This window comes from Desmodus rotundus, chromosome 2 (genome assembly GCF_022682495.2).
Source record: "Desmodus rotundus isolate HL8 chromosome 2, HLdesRot8A.1, whole genome shotgun sequence".
Taxonomy (NCBI): domain Eukaryota; kingdom Metazoa; phylum Chordata; class Mammalia; order Chiroptera; family Phyllostomidae; genus Desmodus; species Desmodus rotundus.
In genome coordinates, this window is record NC_071388.1 from 158,565,358 (window position 1) to 158,578,808 (window position 13,451).

At 39.3% G+C, this 13,451-nt stretch overlaps 1 non-coding gene across 1 annotated transcript; it reads right to left on the minus strand.

Annotated features, from left to right (window-relative positions):
• Positions 1–11,846: 11,846 nt before the first annotated feature.
• LOC112305855 (U2 spliceosomal RNA) lies at positions 11,847–12,031 on the minus strand. The gene has a single exon (XR_002974871.2). It is a non-coding gene; the product is annotated as a U2 spliceosomal RNA (small nuclear RNA).
• Between the last annotated feature and the right edge of the window lie 1,420 nt (positions 12,032–13,451).

Consider the following 13,451-nt stretch of genomic DNA (forward strand, 5'->3'; position numbering starts at 1 on the left):
CTTGACTTCAATTAGGGTGACTCACTCTATGTGCTTAAACAATGCGTTGTACATACTAGTATAACGATTCTGAAGCTTTAGGGCCCATCCGAGAAATCCAAGGTGAAAAACTGAGCCAACACTTAAACTCAAGTGCTCTAATGTCTGTGTGTGCCTCCAGAGCTGCTCCTCCACGATGTTAACATCATGGTGATTCTAAATTCTTGCCTCTCTCCATTTCCTTGTAATCTGTCAGCTGCCTCTGGTTTCACTACCTACTTTATGCTGCCAGACTCACGATTCAGTCCTTCAATCCCACTCTCGCCAAGACAATTCACTTCCCTGCTCCTTTGAAAGCTCAGTTACTAAACCCGCTCTGGATCAACCCAACACCTTGGAGAAAAAAATTCACCAGACTATCAAAAATTAATGTTAGTAATCAATATCTCCAGGGTTAGGGCAATAGGGACATTTCACTCTCTGTACTGGTAAGTGTGGAAGACATGATGGAAATTAGAAAATCACTTTTTTGCAATGAGTGAAGTAATAATTCAGGAAAGAGGCATCAGTGGATGCTAAGTACTAAAGGGTGAAATGGAATGAGGAACTGAATTTTACATAGTCCCAGAGTACTGCCTTCAAATACTAATTAATTATAAAAGGATGGAAGAATGATTTTTTTCAGTCAAGAACCTGGCAGATACCATCTGTTGATGTAAGAAACATCCAAACTGTAGAGGATTTTTATGGTTTTATTTGAGCCAAACTCATGGCAATTGCCAGGAAACAAGATTTCAAATCCTCCAGAGAATGACAGTTTACAGTTTCTTTTTTGCATTTGGAATTAAGGAGGGAGACTAAGGAAGATTACATGAGGTTGGAGAAAGCTAAGTGGTGATTGGGTTGCTGGATGGTTAACAAGATTATGGGCTCTTTAAGGGGGTTATTCTTCTTCCCCAGGGGTCTGAAATTGAGTACTACTCTAGCATTTCAAAGGTGAGTTAACCAAGATGCAGAAGGAGGAGCCTTGCTTAAAAACCTTTCTCTAAAGAAATTATAAGCCTGGGGCATGACTACCCACTATGACCTGCCCAGTTAGGAATTTATGATCAGATCACCCCCATGAGGTTACTTTCTGTAGAACCCTTCTTTTGTCCACAGATCTTAAATCCATAAATAATTTATTCTTTGATTATGGAGTGATGTAAGAATATAAATCAACATTTTTACCTGTAACAGACTAATGGCCTGGCAGAGATGTCTACACCCTAAATCTCTAGACTATATGTATATATCCTCACAGGGCAAAAGAGATTTTGCAGATATGAATAAGATGGTGAAATTTGAAATGAGATTAGCCTGGATTATCTGAGTGGGCCCAATCTAATCACATGAGTCCCGAAAAGTGGAGAACCCTTCCTGGCTATGGTCAGAGGGAAAGTAACTACAGAAGCATGGATAGAGAAAGGCAATGTTGCTGGCTTTAGGGATGGAAGAGAGAGAGGGCCAGGAACCAAGGACTGGGGGTGGCTTCTAAAACTGGAAGAGGTAAGGAGACAAATCCTTGCCTCCAGGCTCCAGGAGGAAATGCAGTCCTGGCAACACCTTAATGTTAGCCCACTGAGACCCATGCCAGCTGCTGAACTCCAGACCTGTAGGATAACACATTTGTATTGGTAAGTCACAAGGTTTTTGATAATCTGTTATTTAGAAAACTAATATACCCCTCTAATCAATGCTTTCATTAAATGCTTCATGCTGTTCCTACTAAATTAAAAGGCCATCTTTATTATATACATAATTTCCATGCACATGCTGGTTTCTGAACTCTCTCTTCTGACCCACTGATAAGAATGGATTTCTTTTCCTGATCTATAACTATATATTTTAAAAACTTTTTGGTTTTAGAGAGAGGGGAAAGGAGGGAGAAGGAAAGGGAGAGAAACATCAGTATGAGAGAGAAACATCGATCAGCTGCCCTCCCCATATGTCTGATGTGGCACCGAGCTCCACCCAGGCATATGCCCTGACTGGGAATTGAACCAATGACCTCTAAGTTTGCAGATGACACCCTACCAACTGAGCCACACCAGCCAGGACTATAACTATTTTGCTTTAATTTCTGTTACTTTATAATATTAAAAAATGTCTTAAATCCTTCTCCTTTCAATCCCCACTCCTACCTCTTTATTTAGGACTTCATTACTTCTCTCTTCTTTTTTAGCATCTTAAGTGCTCTGTCTCCACAGCACACTCCCGCAGTTCATTTTCTGCTTTATTGCTAGAATAATTTTAAATGCAAGTGCACTCAGAGGTATGCCATTTAAATCCTTCATGGCCATCCTGCATCTTCAACACAAAGTCCAGATTCCTTGGTATGGGTCATAAAAGTGGCTTGACGAATGATGCTGCCTATCTCACTAGTGTCATCTCCTGAGCCTGCTGCTTGCTCTCTGCTCCAGACACCATGGAATTTGGAGCTCATGGAGAGCACCACACGTCAATCTTTTGTATCTTTGGATATGTTGCTTGTCTGTCTAGAATACCTTTCATTCTTCCTCCAAGCCAGTTAGCACTCTACATTCAAAACTGCGGCATCAACTTCCCTTGGCAAGCACTGTGCATTCCTCACTGTTAGATTCAGCTAGTGCCCCTTGCACTCCCGCAGCAGCACAAATGTACCTCTTCCAGCATGTACTTAGACATTTCCATTGCAATTGTTGGTTTACTTGCCTACCTCCCTCACTGGAGTGTGAAGTCCTTAAAGGAAGGAATTGTCTTTCATCTCTGTGTCCACAATACTTAACAGCATGCTGACAACCTTGTAATAATAAGAATATGAAAAATAATAAGTAGCACCTCTTATTAAAACCTGGGCAAAGTGCTTTTTATAATTAAGTAACTACTAAGTGTCAGCTCATAATTTTGTGTTCTGTGAAACTGCTTTTAACTAAAGAAAAAATGTTGTCCAATGTGTTCACTCATCTCATTCATAAGGCTTGGCTACAAGCAACTTTGGGATGTTTCCAAAAGAAGAAAGTTTTCTATGTTGAACAAATTCAAAAGAACATAACTCGGGCTCTAAAAGGAATCCAGACAAGAATTCCTAAAATATTTTGAGCAGGAATGACATTGTTTGATTATTCTGATAGGCATAATTCTTGTTTAAATACCTATGAGTACCACTTGGTTTGGTTAGGTGCCCTCCTTCTGTGCTCCCATAGCAAAGAAGGCAAACATGGAACCTAGCACATATTACATCATATGGAAGTGATGTATTTAAGAATCCTTCTTCATTACCAGTGGTTTTCAACAGAGGGATAATACAGGTCCCCCTCCCTTGTAAGGGTGTTTGGGGAATTTTTTGCTGTCTTAATAATTAGTGGGGAGGTGCCTCTGTCATTTCATGGCTAGGACGTAAGACACTAAATATCCTACAATGTGTAGATAGGTCCTGTGCCACGAAGAATTATCCTGTTCAAATGCCCATTATGACCCCATTAAGAGGCTGACTTTATCTATCTTTGATTTCCAATTGGCTGGGAGAATTCCAGCACTAAAAGCCACTCTGAAATTGAAAGGAGTGGGGCAGGAACACCTAGGCATAGTTTGTAGGGTACGTGGGCTTAAATAATCAGTCCATTTCTTTGTAATCACCTTTTATAGTTATGTCTATATTTCTTTCTTATTTAATTGATGAAAGATGAATGATAAGAGAATGAAGTCATAACTCTAAATACTTCTTTTTCTGTTTTTGGTTCATCTGGGTGAGGTTAATTTTAATAAAAATAGCAAAAAAAGTTTACCTTCAGTACTTTCTTCCATCCATCCACCCATCCCTAGGAGTCTCCTTCATGTTTTGGCATCTACCTCCAGGAACCTCTCCAATTTGGCACCTCCTAGGAAATAGACATTGTGGCCTAGAACACGTACACTTTTTTCAGGGTCCAAGGTCACAATCGTTTGAATTGATATTCCAAGTGGCTCCTAGATAATACGGTTTCTACATTATTCCTAAATTCCCTTCCATTTTTAACATTCTATGATTCAAAATCATTAAAAGTCTATAATATTTTCATAAGTCCTTCCTAAATGTCCTCATAACTCTAAGTTATTGATGACCATTTACAGTTTGTGCCAATGCCGAGTTGAAGGGCAAGAGAGAACTTTAAGAAGGTGTGTTGGGAACTGCCCTGCCTGGTTTCAGAAGCTATAACCCCCCTGGCTAAGGCTGAGTGAAAAGACCTTGGGACCATAAGCCGCTAAAGAGACAAAACTTATCTTCTTTGTAGGGGCACTGCCTCTGCTCCCTTTACCTCACCCTGCTTGGCCCTTGGAGGGTGGCTGGATAGTCAATGATGGGTAAGATTCCTCAAGGGAGGAACAACCTAAGACAGGCACAGTCTTGAAGAGGCCATCCGGGAAGGACTTAGGGGACTATAGAAAAGGGGTGGTGGACTTTCACCCCTCTGCTTTGTTAGAGACTGAGTCTTCATTCTATCTGTAAGAAGTCTCCTAATCTCTTGGCTGCCTGACTTCTCCCACCTGACTTAAGCCCGAAACAATGCCATGCCGGAGGCAGGTGTGGCCCTGTGCAGGAAATGGCGGGTTCCCCAGGGCGATCAGGCCTAAGAAAGAATGCATAAAATCTTGTGAAACTTGCTTTGCTAAGAATGCCCTCAATTTAAATGATAAGGATCCAAGCATAAAATGAGTTTGTTTCCCAAAGTTTTATGGCCCTTTGGTTACTCCATCTATCTGACCCTGACTCAGAATAAGCTCTTATTGTTCTGTGAATGTTATCTATTTCTTGATCATTACTGCCTGACAATGACTGATGAGCTTTACATATACACCCTGTATTCCTATGCAAACTAAACCCAATAAAAGCTCATTGAGGAACAGGTTCAAGGCCTTTCTCCCCTAAGAGACTGGTCAGCCTTTTCTTCCCAAGCAGATCATGTTTTGGTAGGCTTATTCTCATCCACCAAAGCCGGGAGAGCTTTGCTGGATGAAGCTCCCCCATAAAGGGGTACAAGATCATTTCAATCAAGTAGGAGATATTTTTTGAGCTACTGGACTCCTCTAATCATGATTTTTAGGAAACTAGCTCTCCACCATTCCCTAGGTCCATTCCTAGTTTTAAAACAACATTGTTTATTATCTGCATCTGCTAGAATGTCAACTTTATAAGAGCAAAAACAGTGTCAGCTTTATTTGTACTGAATCCCCAGTGCATAGAACTATATGTTCAATACAGGCACTCATTAAATATTTGTTGAATAAATGAATAATAAGTAACGTACTATAAGTAGAGATCTAATCATTTACCAGTAAAAGAATGTATATATTCCACAGCAAAAAGAAACTGTGTATCGAGGGGAGATTGTATGGCATACTGTGAGCTCTGGAGTGAATTGCAAAGTCATGGGAGGGAGAGAAGCAGGAGCCCATATGCATGAAATATAAAAACAGATAACACTGAATTATTAGGAGCACTTAAGCATGGTGCAAAGGTCAAGAGAAACTCATTTATCCCTTATGTCTGATCTAGGTGAAGAATATGTGATAGCCTCTTAGGAAAAATAAGATCAATTCTAAAGTATTACCCTGAAAAGTCCAAAGTCCATTAGCTTAAGCAATAATCCAAGACACACTTAAAATCTTATTTTATAGAATCCTAAGGTGTCATTAAGGCCTAAGTAAAGTACCTCATAGGAGTAATGACATACAAATGACATACAAAGAACTTAAAGCAAACTCATTTACATCATTTGTGTTTAATAGGAACCCGTAGTTATATTCATTTTACAAAGGACAATAAGTCAATCGGGAAAACCAATACCACATCCTAAGAGAAATTTCCATGCAACCACATTAGTGATGGAATTTAAATAAAACTGGAAAATCGACTCAAACATTGAGAGTATATTTTTAAGACTTTAAATATTTCCTGATTTTAAAATGTCAATGAGAAGTATGGGGAAGACTTGTGAAAAAACTTGCATTCTTTATTGCAAAGCCTCACAGAGGGATGCAAAAGAAATTCTGTCTCCTGGATCCTTAATTAAAAATCACTATCATGGAAAATGTTTTAATTTGCAATTGCATTTAGCAGCAAATAACAAAAAAATAACCATTTTTTTTTCATGTGCCAGGAAATCTGAAGGTAGACAGTGACATCAGGCCAGGAGCCTCCTATCTTTCTGCACCTCCACCTTTGTCCTCGTGTTGTCATTTGTGGTCACAATATGGCTGGTCTACCTCCAGCATTGCACATAAGTTCCAAGTAGGAGGCAAGTGATAAACAAAAGGCAAAAAGCGTATGCCAGCAAAAAACTTGGTAAGAGCTTTATCAGAAGCCTCCATTCGGTGACTTTTCTCTCATTGGCCAGAACTTGTCTCACATGTCTACACTAAGCTGCAAGGTGAGCTGTGAAAGGTACTCTTTTGCCAGCACTTTACCACACTCTTGGTTTCTGTAAGATATTCAAGGGGTCTGTTCAGAAAGCAAGGGGTCTGTTCAGCCATTTACTATGAAAAATAGACATATTTATTGAAGAAGATTCAAGATACAAGAAACATTGCACATAGGACAATGACGTCTCAGTCTTTTTCAAAGTAGGTACCTTGGTGCCTCACACAGTTCTCTCAATCGCCATCAGCTGCCCCGTCATATTTTCCTGAATCTCACTGATGGTCTGAAATCTCTTCCCTTTCAAAGGTGATTTTAGTTTCAGGCAAAGCCAGAGTCATAGGGCACCAAATCTGGGCTGTAGCGGGGCTGAGTCACCTGGGTGATTTGATGTTTTGCCAAAAATCTCTGCCCGAGACGTGATGCATGAGTGGGTGCATTGTCGTGATGAAGCTGCTAATCACCAGTTGCCCATAGCTGTGGCCTTCTGAATCATCCTAAAAGTTTCTGCAGAGCAATGTTCAAGGTTAACACAAACTTGATACAGATTCATTGCTATACTCACTCAGTCATTTTGAATGTGATGACCACACAGTACACATACTCACTCAATGGCATCTACCACCCTGACCGACTAGTACAGTGAAGTTGTCATTGCTCATGCATGTGCATTCCAGTCCGCTCTCCTTGACTGCCAGGTTACACCGATGTCGTGCAATTTGTTCTCATTATATTAACAATGGCTGGGCTTTTTTCGGACAGACTTCATATGCATACTAGACTGTTCCATGTTGATGCAGGTTTGAATATCTAACTTGGAGAAACTGATATGAAAGGGTATAAGCCTCAGAGGCAAATTTATCTTTTGCTAATAAAGCTTAAACTTCAGCTTCACTCACTTATATGGACCCTCTCCAAGGCCCTAGAAGAGGTCCTGGAAATATGTTCACAAGATCATATGGTTTTGTAAACTTGCGCAATTAAGATATTTTAATTGCAATTAATAATACCACTGTTCTTTTCCACTCTGACTTTCCCACCCTCATGGCACAAGGTGAGTGTCGTTAGTGTGGCCATGTGTTTTTGGGAGATGAAGCTAAGGGAAAGCTGAGTTTTGAGGATTCATTCAGTTTGGATTTAGTGGGATACATGATGGAGGTTCATAGTGGAATTATTGCCAGCCATTGAAATACTCCTGTGCTCACTGTCATAACTCATCTGGCACCATGCTGTGAAGGTACAGGGCTCAACATAAACCCCATTCATTAATAAGCTACAATAGCACATTGGTGACCAACTGTTCAGTGTGTGTCTTCAACTGGAAGTGTGTTAGTCACTGGCCAGAAAACCTGAAATACTCTGAAATCCCATATATGAAATAAACTAGGTAAAAATTTCCCAAATTTAACAATAATCTTAAAACATTACATGACATTTCCAATAACTTAAATGCTGAAAGAAACTTTTCTAAATTGTCAATAAAAAGCTCAGACTTGTTAGAGGAAATGCAATCTCAAAATTTGAGACCTTCAAATGAAGAGACAACAGCATGCTGCAAAAAATTTTTCTTTAAATATGGTGGTATGTCAGGCAGTTGATCAAACTTATGTTGTTTTCTGGATTTTGTGATATTCATGGTATTTGTCAATTTTTAAAATATAATTTTTTATGATTCCTTTTCTCATTTTAAATGGTCACTTTCGTTCCTGTTAACAAGTTCTATTAACAAGTTTCCCCTACCTCCAGATCGGGTGGCTTTCAAACCCCACACAACCTGAATCTGCCCTTGGGCTTCAGGAACCCAGTGAGTTCCTTAACAAGAAGCAATCTCTGCACTGGTGGGGTAGCTAAGTTGGATGGAGCATTGTCTCAATATGCCAAGGTTGTGGGTTGGATTCCCTGTCAGGGCACATACAAGGGTCAACCATGAATACATAAACAAGTGTGAGAACAAATTGTTGTTTCTTCCTTCGTCTCTCTTTAAAATCAATAAATAACTTCTTAAAAAAGCAATCTCTAAAGCCTTCCAGATTACCTCTGCATCTATTAGGAGAAGAAAGTGTAAGGAGAGTGCTATTCCCCTTTGAAGTCAGAGCTGGCCAGAGATCCCCATTTGAAGTATGTCCGGTGGGCTACACCCTGAGTTCATTTAGCCTTCCTAGATGAAGGTAATAGTCAGCCATCCCACACCAGCCAGGAGAGGGCCACAGGAAGAAGAAAAACAAACCGAGTTTCAAATTCTCTTAGTTTTCCCACTGAAAACTAAACCTTTGTTTCCATTGTATGCTTAACAACTCCATTTTGTCCTTGACCCATATTAGCAGTCTCCACCTGGATGTAAGAAGAGGTTTACCCAGCACGGCCTACACATTCCCTAAGGGCGTCCTCTGAAACATGAACCTCACAAATCTCTGCTCCTTTGGTACAATAAACTGAGCGAATGCTGCACGCTCGACTCTTTTCCTAAGATTCTCCATGCACACAGGCATCTTCAAAGCCTTGAGAAGTGCAGCAGTGTGTTGACTTTGATCATGCATTTCCCAATCTAATTCGACTATAGGGTCTTTTTTACCCCAGAGTATATTTTGAGAATTTTTGCTCTAAACAGATGTACAAACATTTTTTATTATTATTATTAATTAATTAATTAATTAATTAATTAATTTTTCATGATATAGGAGCAAGCCTTCAAAGAGCATTTGGATTTTAAAGAGCTCTTGGGAACAAAAGAAACCAATCTGTAATACTGGAATTTAAGGTCGTGGCCAAGATGGTAAAGGTAGTTTAAGAAAATGGCAGGGGACCATCTGTACACGCTTTAAATTCCAACATCTTGATGACTGTCATTCTAGCCATTCGTAGGGAGGGTCTTGAGCCTATTCAGTAAAGAGAGGATTGTAATGGAGGATTTGTTACGTGATTATGTTTCCATGCTATTTTTCTCAGATTTGGAATTAGTTGTGTAATAGATCAATAATACTTTAGCCACATGTACTTTTTAGTTACCGCGTCTATGAAATGATTAAGGTATAAAGCCTGCTAATGTTTCTTGGTTAATAGTAAATCCAATTCAGATTGCTACAAGGAATCCTACTTAAATTTGCTCTTTACATTTTGCTCAGGTATAAACTTGTATAGCGTTGGTAACCACACATTTGCTCAAAAAGAAAATGTTTAACCAGTGTCACCCCGATACATTTAATAAAAAGAAAAACGAGAAAATCTGTGAGCTCAGCCATATGCTAAGATAAGTCAGGTGCATGAGGCCAGTAGCCATGCTTGGAAATCTCGATACCAGGAACGAATGGAAGTCCTGCTGCAGGAGGAGTAGAATCGCTACCACTAGGCCCTTACGAACCTTCCCAAAACCCTTGTGCCTTAAATGACATAAATGCCTACGTGGTGACTTTCAATTTTTTTGTTTGAGTTTATTGTTTACTTATATTTTTAATAATGCAATTGCCCTGGTCTTGGCATATCTGGATCTTTTTTCTCTCTTGTGCTGAAAGCTAATGGCTTACGTGCCAGTGTATAAAGGGTACATTGGGGTTCTCTACTGACAAAATGTATTTCTTTAGTCTCTATTCATATTAACCTGCAAACAGTGCTCAGGAAGTGTTGGGAAATAAGCCTCTGCCATCAGGAGGATCACGCGTGGTTGTGCGGGTTGTGGGCTGTGCAACCCGCCCAACTGCACGCAGCAGCCCTGGGCTCCAGTCTTCCATACTTGCAGAAATAAGGTGAATGGAGAAGAGGGGTGAGTAAAGGATTCTGAAGAAATCCTGTGAGTTTTTTTCATACATGGAACAAAATTGGTAATTTATGATATAACTTCAAGTTCCACATTATTTATTTAGAATAAAGTAAAAATTTCTGGTTGAGAAAAATGCCTAGTCAAATAAAATTGAATAAAATTAGAAGTAAAAGCCATTGTATTTATTTTCCATTAAAAAAGAAAAGATACATTGTTTTAAATATTAGAAAATAAAAGGGGGGACTGAAACTCAAGGTTCTTGGCAACCTCTGCATGAATCATCATTCTGCTCCTTCTCTGCTCCTGTTCTAACGCACCCCGCTCCTCAGTCAGCTCAAAAGGCAGAATTTCCGCATCTGGCAAGTTGGAGTCAGCAGCAAAATTTCCCTGAGATGCATTTTCATATATTTGCTATCAGTAGAGACTGCACTATTAAAATTCTTCTAGCCCTCAACATTAAAGACATGAAACACCCTTCACAACCCCAAACACCCTTTCGCTGACAAGGTGTCACACACTGAGAAGAAAACAATACCTGAGCAAGATCTATAGTTAATATATACCATTTTTCAGGTGGTAATAATTAAATAATGCTCATCTTTTGTTCCTGATATTGTGTATATTGTCCCTGGATGATCGACATTGTTCATTACGTAGGATGCTGTCTTTTTAGATATAATTTTGGTTGGATAAACACCTCAAAATTATTTCAATTGTAAGATTTTCTGTTGAGATCTCAATTAGCTCAAAGGCATTATGGCTGCTTTAGAAGATGTGGTGGGACTATTTCATTTTATTTAACTGTAATGTGGATAACTGTCTCCTGCTTATTAGAAAACAGAAAATCCACAGGGATTTTTTAATGCTCTCAAAAACTGATATACATCTGCCATTGATAGAGAGAGAGAGAGAGAGAGAGAGAGAGAGATGGATAGATAGATATAATCATATATCACACGTGGCAGCCAAGTACTGTCACTTCATGAGCGTGTGTGTCTCCCTGAGCTGCCCTGGCAGTGGTTGTACAGAAAACAAGGGGAACGATTTCCTCTCTGTAGGATGAGCTAGGGCATCCCTTAAAAAGACTAAGCAAGCTTGCAGTTGAAATGCAAAAAGAGGTGTGTAGTGAAGGGAGGAGTCTGGAGGCCGTTATCAGCCTGGATGTAAGAGATGCTTGATAATGAGATGGAAAGGAAAGTTTGAGACTGGGATTGGGTGAGGGACTGCCTGATCAAACATAACTATTCAGTGAGAAAAGTAACAACTTCTACCTGTATGATTAGAGCTCTAAAAACTTATGTGGTGAGGTTATTTAATTTTGTGCTCTGTTAAAACTTATTTCCATAGTCTCTTTCAAAGTAGTGGGCACATGACTAAAATCTGCATCTCACGTTAATCAGAATTTGGGCCCTTAGTTGCACTAGAAAAACTAAGTGTTCCTTTTCTCTCAGAAGCAGGAGACCCTATTTGCAGGAAAAGTATCTATGAAGAAAAAACAGACTCAAAGTAGTAAACTTTGAAATCTGAACTTTTACAAAGTGATAATGTTGTTGAAGTAGTGTCATAAGGCTTTTGATTTTATGGTTTAATGGTAGAAAAAAATAAATTTCTAGGTTTTTAGCCAAGTACTCGTACTCTAAATCTTCTTATACTTAACTGGTGATCTCTAAACGTGAGAAGATTTCTAATTTTTGTGTGAGTGTGTGCACCATTTCTGGAAGTATTGCAATACCAGGTCTATACGTGGAGTGGACGCAGCAAGCCCCTATTCCGTCTCCTAATTCCAAAAATCCATTTAATGCATTGTCTTCAGATAGAGGATGTATCAGATATTAAACTGATAAGAACATATACTACCCTTGATCAAAAGGCCAAGAAACGATGAGATTTCTAATTTTAAAATGGCAGAGAGAGAATAAACAGTTATGGAAAAGGAAAATGGTTAAATAACATTTTCTTTTAATGATTTTACTTACTTACCTACTTATTTATTTATTTATTTATTTATTTATATGGGAAGGGAGGGAGAAAGGGAGAGAAACATCAATGTGAAAGAGATACATCAATCAGTTGCCTCTCATATGTACCTTGACCGAGGACCAAATACATGACTCAGGCATGTGCCCTGACCAGGAATGAGCCAGCTACCTTCTGCTTTGCAGGACAATGCCCAACCAACTGAGCCGCACCGGTCAGGTTAATAACATTTTCCTTTAAACAGCTTTTTTCAAAAACTTCATGAATAGTACAGAACGACTGGCACAAATACAAGACACTGAATAGAATTTGACGTGGTGTTTTGAAAGTGTTATTAATGGACTACCTGCATCAGAATCACTGGAATGACTTGCACAAAGGCAAATTCCTGGGCCCACCCCAAACTGTTAAAATTGGGGCGGCTGAAAACTCCAGAATCCGCATTTACCTTCACATGACTCCCAAGAACACACAGTTCTGGTAAGTGCCGCACCAAAGTCTCTTGTGGATTGAATAGACAGGAAGTACGCATTTTTGTATCCTCAGTACCTAGCAGGCTGCCTGGCCCAGAGCAGCTGTTCAATAAACACACAACATGAATAAGGGAGGTGGTCTTTCTCCTCTTAACCATAGCTTAAGTCCATGCGTTTACTTAAGAAAAGTATTCATCTATGTTCTATAGTTAAATGGGAAAACAAGTACAGAGAAAACAGTGAAAGAAAAAGGACATGGGCTGGCCAACTGGAAATAATTATAAATGTATTTGATGTATATATTTAATGTGTGATATAAATGTATAAGCTCAATTAATGTGCTATAAATGTGTCAGTCCAATTAATTAAAGCATGAAACTTTTCTGCTCAGAGGCATTATTTAAGAAATAGCAATGGATCATCATAGCCCCAATATCTCAATTGCAAAAATTATGTAAAGTATTTGTATCTTATGGATGAGTAGAATAATTTTCAGTATAAAAAAACAACAATTTTAAAACTACAAAGAAAAATACCCTAGAATGAATATGCCAAAGTAGAGGACTGGAGTGGGTTAGGATGGGATGTATAAAAGGGACATTTTAACTACTCAAATAGCAGGTTGTGAGAGCAGCTAGGCTGGGTAGAGATGGTGGTTGGCTTGGCAGTGGTGAGAATGGGAGGTCAAACCATTATCGAAAGATGCATCAGAAAAGGGTCTGATTGAATAAAGAATGAAATTTGTAGAAAATTCATCTGTGAATTGTGTGGGGCAGAGCCTTAGGTAATTGCCAGGTTGGGGCAACCCACTTCACTGCTTTGTGGCTCTGTGGGGGGGGAGGGCTCATAGAGG